This window comes from Carcharhinus amblyrhynchos, chromosome 19 (genome assembly GCF_965287045.1).
Source record: "Carcharhinus amblyrhynchos chromosome 19, sCarAmb.v2.hapA, whole genome shotgun sequence".
In the NCBI taxonomy this organism is placed as follows: Eukaryota; Metazoa; Chordata; class Chondrichthyes; order Carcharhiniformes; family Carcharhinidae; genus Carcharhinus; species Carcharhinus amblyrhynchos.
Genome location: NC_137342.1, coordinates 37,330,571 through 37,336,667, shown reverse-complemented (window position 1 = coordinate 37,336,667; position 6,097 = coordinate 37,330,571).

Genomic DNA, 6,097 nt, shown 5'->3' with positions numbered 1-6,097 from the left:
ACACACAGTCTGATCAGAACTGTATTAAACAGCAGATGAGGCTGAATTAGGCTGGGGTTTTTCTTTGATCAGAGAAGGTCATGAAAGGATCTGAAGTGTACAAAATTATGGGGAAATAGTGTACATAAGGAGAAACCTTCCCCCTTAGTAGAGGAGTCAATAACCAGGGCAAGAGATTTAGAGGGAATTTGAGGAGAAACGTTTTCACCCAGCGTGGTGGGAATCTGGAATTCAGTACCTGAAAGGATGATAAAGGTGGGAAAGCAGCAATTAGATAAGCACTTGAAACACCATACCATACAGACCAAGTGCTTAAAAATGGGACTGACATAGATAAATGCTTGAAGGCCAGTGCTGACACAATGGGCTGAAGGGCCTTTTCTGTGCTGTAAAACTCTACGACTCTAATTGCGACTCTTTATCACGAGTGATATTCCCTTCGAATTTTATGTTCTGTACCTTTTTGTTTACATAAGTTGAAATTCCCACACAATACCTCCATTATTGTTGGGCAGTTGTGCATGTACACAATCTATGTGGTACGCTGATCACGTTAAAAGAACTGCATTTATATCGGACCTTTCATAACTTCAGAATACCCCAGAGCACCTTAGAGCCAATGAAGTACTTACTGAAGTACAGTGACTTTTGGGAAACAGTACATGATTTATATACAGATAGCCACCAGGTCACCGTTTAGCTGACGTTGTTGAGAGATCAATATTAATCAGAACACAGAGATACATAGAACATAGAACATTACAGCGCAGAACAGGCCCTTCAGCCCACGATGTTGTGCCGACCAGCTTTCAAAAAAAAACAACACTAACCCACTAATCTAAACCAATCCCATTTCGTCCATAAACCTATCCACAGATCTCTTAAACGCCCCCAAACTAGGCGCATTTACAACTGCAGCTGGCAGGGCATTCCAGTCCCTCACCACCCTCTGGGTAAAGAACCTACCCCTGACATCAGTCCTATAACTACCCCCCCTTAATTTAAAGCCGTGCCCCCTCGTGCTAGCTTTCTCCATCCGAGGAAAAAGGCTATCACTATCCACCCTGTCTAAACCTCTAATCATCTTATATGTTTCAATAAGGTCCCCTCTTAGCCGCCTTCTTTCCAGCGAAAACAACCCCAAATCTCTCAGTCTCTCCTCATAGGATCTCCCCTCCATACCAGGCAACATCCTGGTAAACCTCCTCTGCACCCTCTCCAAAGCCTCTACATCCTTCCTGTAATGTGGGGACCAGAACTGCACACAATACTCCAAGTGCGGCCGCACCAGAGTTGTGTACAGTTGCATCATGACGCTGCGACTCCTAAATTCAATCCCCCTACCAATAAACGCCAAGACACCGTATGCCTTCTTAACAACCTTATCTACTTGATTCCCAACTTTCAGGGATCTATGTACACATACACCTAGATCCCTCTGCTCCTCCACACTATTCAAAGTCCTCCCGTTAGCCCTATACTCAACACATCTGTTATTCCTACCGAAATGAATTACCTCACACTTCTCCACATTAAACTCCATCCGCCACCTCGCGGCCCAGCTCTGCAACCTTTCTAAGTCACCCTGCAAACTATGACACCCTTCCTCACAATCTACCACACCTCCGACTTTGGTGTCATCAGCAAACTTACTAATCCACCCAACTATACCCTCATCCAGATCATTAATAAAAATTACGAACAGCAGTGGCCCCAAAACAGATCCCTGAGGCACACCACTCGTAACCGAACTCCATGACGAATATTTACCATCAACCACCACCCTCTGTCTCCTATCTGCTAGCCAATTCCTGATCCAATTACCTAGATCACCCCCAATCCCATACATCTGCATTTTCTGCAGAAGCCTACCATGGTGAACCTTACTGCCTCTACTTTTTCTCAAAACACTCCCTGGTCTTTTCTTTATCCAGCTGAACTGGTGGTTCAGTTTCAAATTGAATTTGAAAGCGGCACCTTGACAGTGCAACACTACCTCCAGTACTGCAGTTGGGAAATTTCTGGAATGAATTTCAATTTCACATTAATTTCACGAAAGACTCTTGAAGAGTTTTCATTCTATTGTACTCTTGGCTCAGTGGTAGCACTTAGCAGTGCAGGTTCTATCCACTGAACCATGCCAGACATCTAAGCACATGTAGACATCATTAATGGTCAATGTGTGCATTTGAGTGAGGAAGCACTGAATAAATCACCAGTGCATCTTTGCTTGCTCTTGATAAATCATTAACCAGATTAATTGTAATTATGTCACGTAAACGGAATAAATTCTGATCTATGGGAATCTAATCTGTGGCTGGACTACTCCACCTGAGAGTTATCAAAACAGTACTCATGTCAGACTATCATATCTTGAAGATGCCTCCATTGCACAAAGATAAATATTTCCATCTCTTGTGTCAACCATTCGCAAAGCCAAATTAGACCCAGGTTATTGGCAGCTCTCTGATCATGTACCTGTGCATAAGAGGATTCCAACATGGGACTGTGCACATGTACACCACAGAGCCATCAGACGATCAGGAATGGGATCCTGATCCAGCTCAAGGACACAGTGAGAGCAATTGGAGCTTCCTTACCAGAATCCCAGCTGAAACAGTTAACTCAGCCCAGACTGGGAATGGAACTCAGGAATAAAGACAGGAAATATTCAGCAGATCTGGGACTATCTGTGGAGAGAGAAACAGAGCTAAAGTTTTGAGTCATGGACATCTTTTCAGAACATAATCTGGTGTCCTCCATCTCAGCTTTGACTAGCCGATCCCTCAGTACAGCATTGAAGAGCCAGGCGAGATCGGGCAATCAATTCCCTGGAGTTCCCGAACCTGTAACTCCCTAAATCAGAGAACAGTGCTCCAACTGAGCCAAGTTAACAATAGGAACAGAGCATCTCTTCACCCTGCTACCCACAGACGTCTACCTGAAATCAATTTGCTGCTCTAACCAGATGTCAGTGGGCACAGGTACATAATCAGAGAATTGCCAATAACCTGGGTCTAATTTGGCTTTGCGAATGGTTGGCACAAGAGATGGAAATATTTACCCTTGTGCAATGGAGGCATTTTCAAGGTATGATAGTCTGACATGAATACTGATTTGATAACTTCCAGGTGTATAGTCCAGCCACAGATTGGATTCCCATAGCTCATAATTTATTTTGTTTATGCAATGTAATTACAATTAATCTGGTTAATGATTGATCAAGAGCAAGCAAAGATGCACTGGTGATTTATTCAGTGCTTGCTCACTCAAACCACCACAGCACGAAATAAAGGACAGAGCTCCATGGATTCCATCAATGTCTGAAACAGAAGGCCATTTTGTTGGATGCGGAAGTGAGATTCGGAAATATCCCTCTTAAAGAGAAATTAGTGCACAGATATTGAATTCTGACTGAGTGGTGGGGTGAAATCCAAATTTTGAGACAAATATTCTGACATTATGAGAACTAGCTGATGGCCAGAAACAATAAAGCAGAATTGAAGACTTTGACATTTGTGGAATGTAATTACATATTGTCAAAAAAATGTTAAAATCCAAGATTCTACCTAACAAGAGAATATGTGACAACCATGCAATATCCCACATGTCTAACACATAGCATAACGGCAAGGCTTCCACCTCTAGAGGGAGACCTCAATTGATGATTTTTCTGTCTGAAACAGGACACCACTCTTGCTTCCTGAGGCATAAGGATTTCAGGGAAGTGTCATTGTTGGCTTTTGAAAAAGGAACATAGCTACACCATTTTTGTCTGTCCCTTTTGAATTTTACTGGCCACAGAAGGCATCAACTTGACCAAGTCAGAGATGAATCATAGAATCCTACAGTGCAGAAGAAGGCCATTTGGCCCATCGAGTCTTCATTGACCACAAGTCCCACCCTGTCCCTATTCCCGTAACCCCATATATTTACCCTGACACTTGGGTCAATTTAGTATGGCCAATCCACCTAACCCGCACAACTTTGGACTTAATCCTTAATCTCCAGTAAAATATCTTAACAGTTTATGCTTGTTCTGTTAGCAAGTCCAAACATTCACTGATGATAGCCAGCTACAGCTCTCCACCACCTCTCTTGCTTTCTCTACTGCTTCTTTACTGTCTGACTGCTTATCTGACAGCCAATCTTAGACATCCCACCTGAAAGAGGGCAGCCTTAGTATCCTGTTGGAATACACATTAAGCTTCAATCCTTACAATCCATCACCAAGATTGCCTGTTCCATTCTTAAATTGTGCCTTCCTCAAACCTATCTCAGCTAGATATTCAAACTCTCATTCATACTTTGCCAGTTCAAAGCTTGACATCTCCAATATTTTCACTGGCCAATCTCACAAATCCAACTCATCTAAAACCCTACCACTTGCATCCTATTGTGCATATTTCTATATTAAAGGTGCTATATAAATGTAAGTTCTTTCTAGCTTTCACGCAAGAATGAGGCATTGCACAATCAATATTTCCTTTAATAGACGGAAAATTGCATTCAAACCTTAGAACGGGCATAATTCATCTCTGAGCAGTGAGATACCCAACTCTGTTGTTCACTCCCACTCCCTTTAAAATCCTAACTAGACTAACCCCATTCCCTATCTCCTTTAACATCCCAATGTGTCGATTTCAATAATTTCCCTACTCAGCTTGGCATTAAAGAGTAACAAATCCAGAGGACTATTTGGTTCTTATCCCAATGTTTTAAAGAGAATGGCTGAAAAATTTGCAGATTCCCTAATCTTCCAAAGTTCTCTCAACTCCTTTAGATTAGGAAGTTGTGCTGGTCACTATCATTTAGAAAAGGTGACAGAGGGAATTGTAGACCAGTTATCCTATCATCTGTTGTTAAGATGGGAGTCACAGAACTGTAGTAATGCATAAGGAGGCCATTCAGCCCATCACATCTGTAATGACTTCCTCCAAATGAGCAATGCATGTAGTGCCATTCTCCCTGTAACCCTGCACATTCTTCCTCTTCAAGTGACAGTCTAATTCTCTTTGTAATTCCTCAACTGAAAAAAGAACAAACAAAATCTTGATCGAGTATAATAATGCATTGATTGCACCTTACAAACCTATTTACATTTTTTGAAAAGTTGACAAAATTAGCTGGCAAATTCATTAGGATTTTATTTAAATTGGCTTCAATTCCCTCATTCTTATGTTAGCTAGAGTTAAAGCTAATGAAAATGAAGGCAACTTATTGACCTGACTAGGAAGTTGATTCAAAGGCAGGGGATGATGGGCAGGCTCTCCATTTGGCAGCATATGACTACTACTCACCTGCAAGGAAGTGTTGGGGTCTCAACCTTTTACCTTATTTGTTAATGACTTAGACAATTGGATGGAAAGCCATATATCCAAACTTACCAATGACACAAAAGCAGCCAACATTGTAAGAGCAGTAGAAGGAAGAATATTTCAAAGTGATACTGACAGATTAAACAAATAGACAAAGCTATGGAAAATTGATTTAAATGTAGGCAAATCAGAGATCATCTATTTTGGATGTAAATACAATAGAGTAATTTCTAAACAGTGAAAAGCAAAAACAGTGGTGATCTAAAGGGACTTGGGGATCCAGATATACAGATCATTAAAATGTCATAAAACTTATAGAAGAAAGGCTAATGGCATACAGGCTTTGAGAGAGTTAGAATTCAAGAGGTAGAAGTCATATTTCAGGTAAATAAACCCTTGGTTACACCACACTTAGAATAGGCAGCAATTCTAGGTAGTACACTCTAGGAAGGATATATTGGCCTCGAAGGGAGTGAAGTGTGGATTTGCCAAAATCGTACACAAACTCCGGCACATTCCCTGGAACTTGGAAGGTTAAGGTGATTTGATCCAAGATTTCAAGATGTTCAGAATTAAGTAGATAGAACTATTTTCACTGGTTGGGGGCTTTACAACCAGGGGCCATTATGCAACACTTCTACACTCAAACCGTGATTCAAGTAGGGAACTTGGTTATTGATGCTCGATCAAACAGAGCTTTTTTAATAAAGGTATGGAAAGTTTTATTGCAAATCAGCTACTGAATGATGGAAACTGCTCTTCCTGTTCCGCTGAAGTAA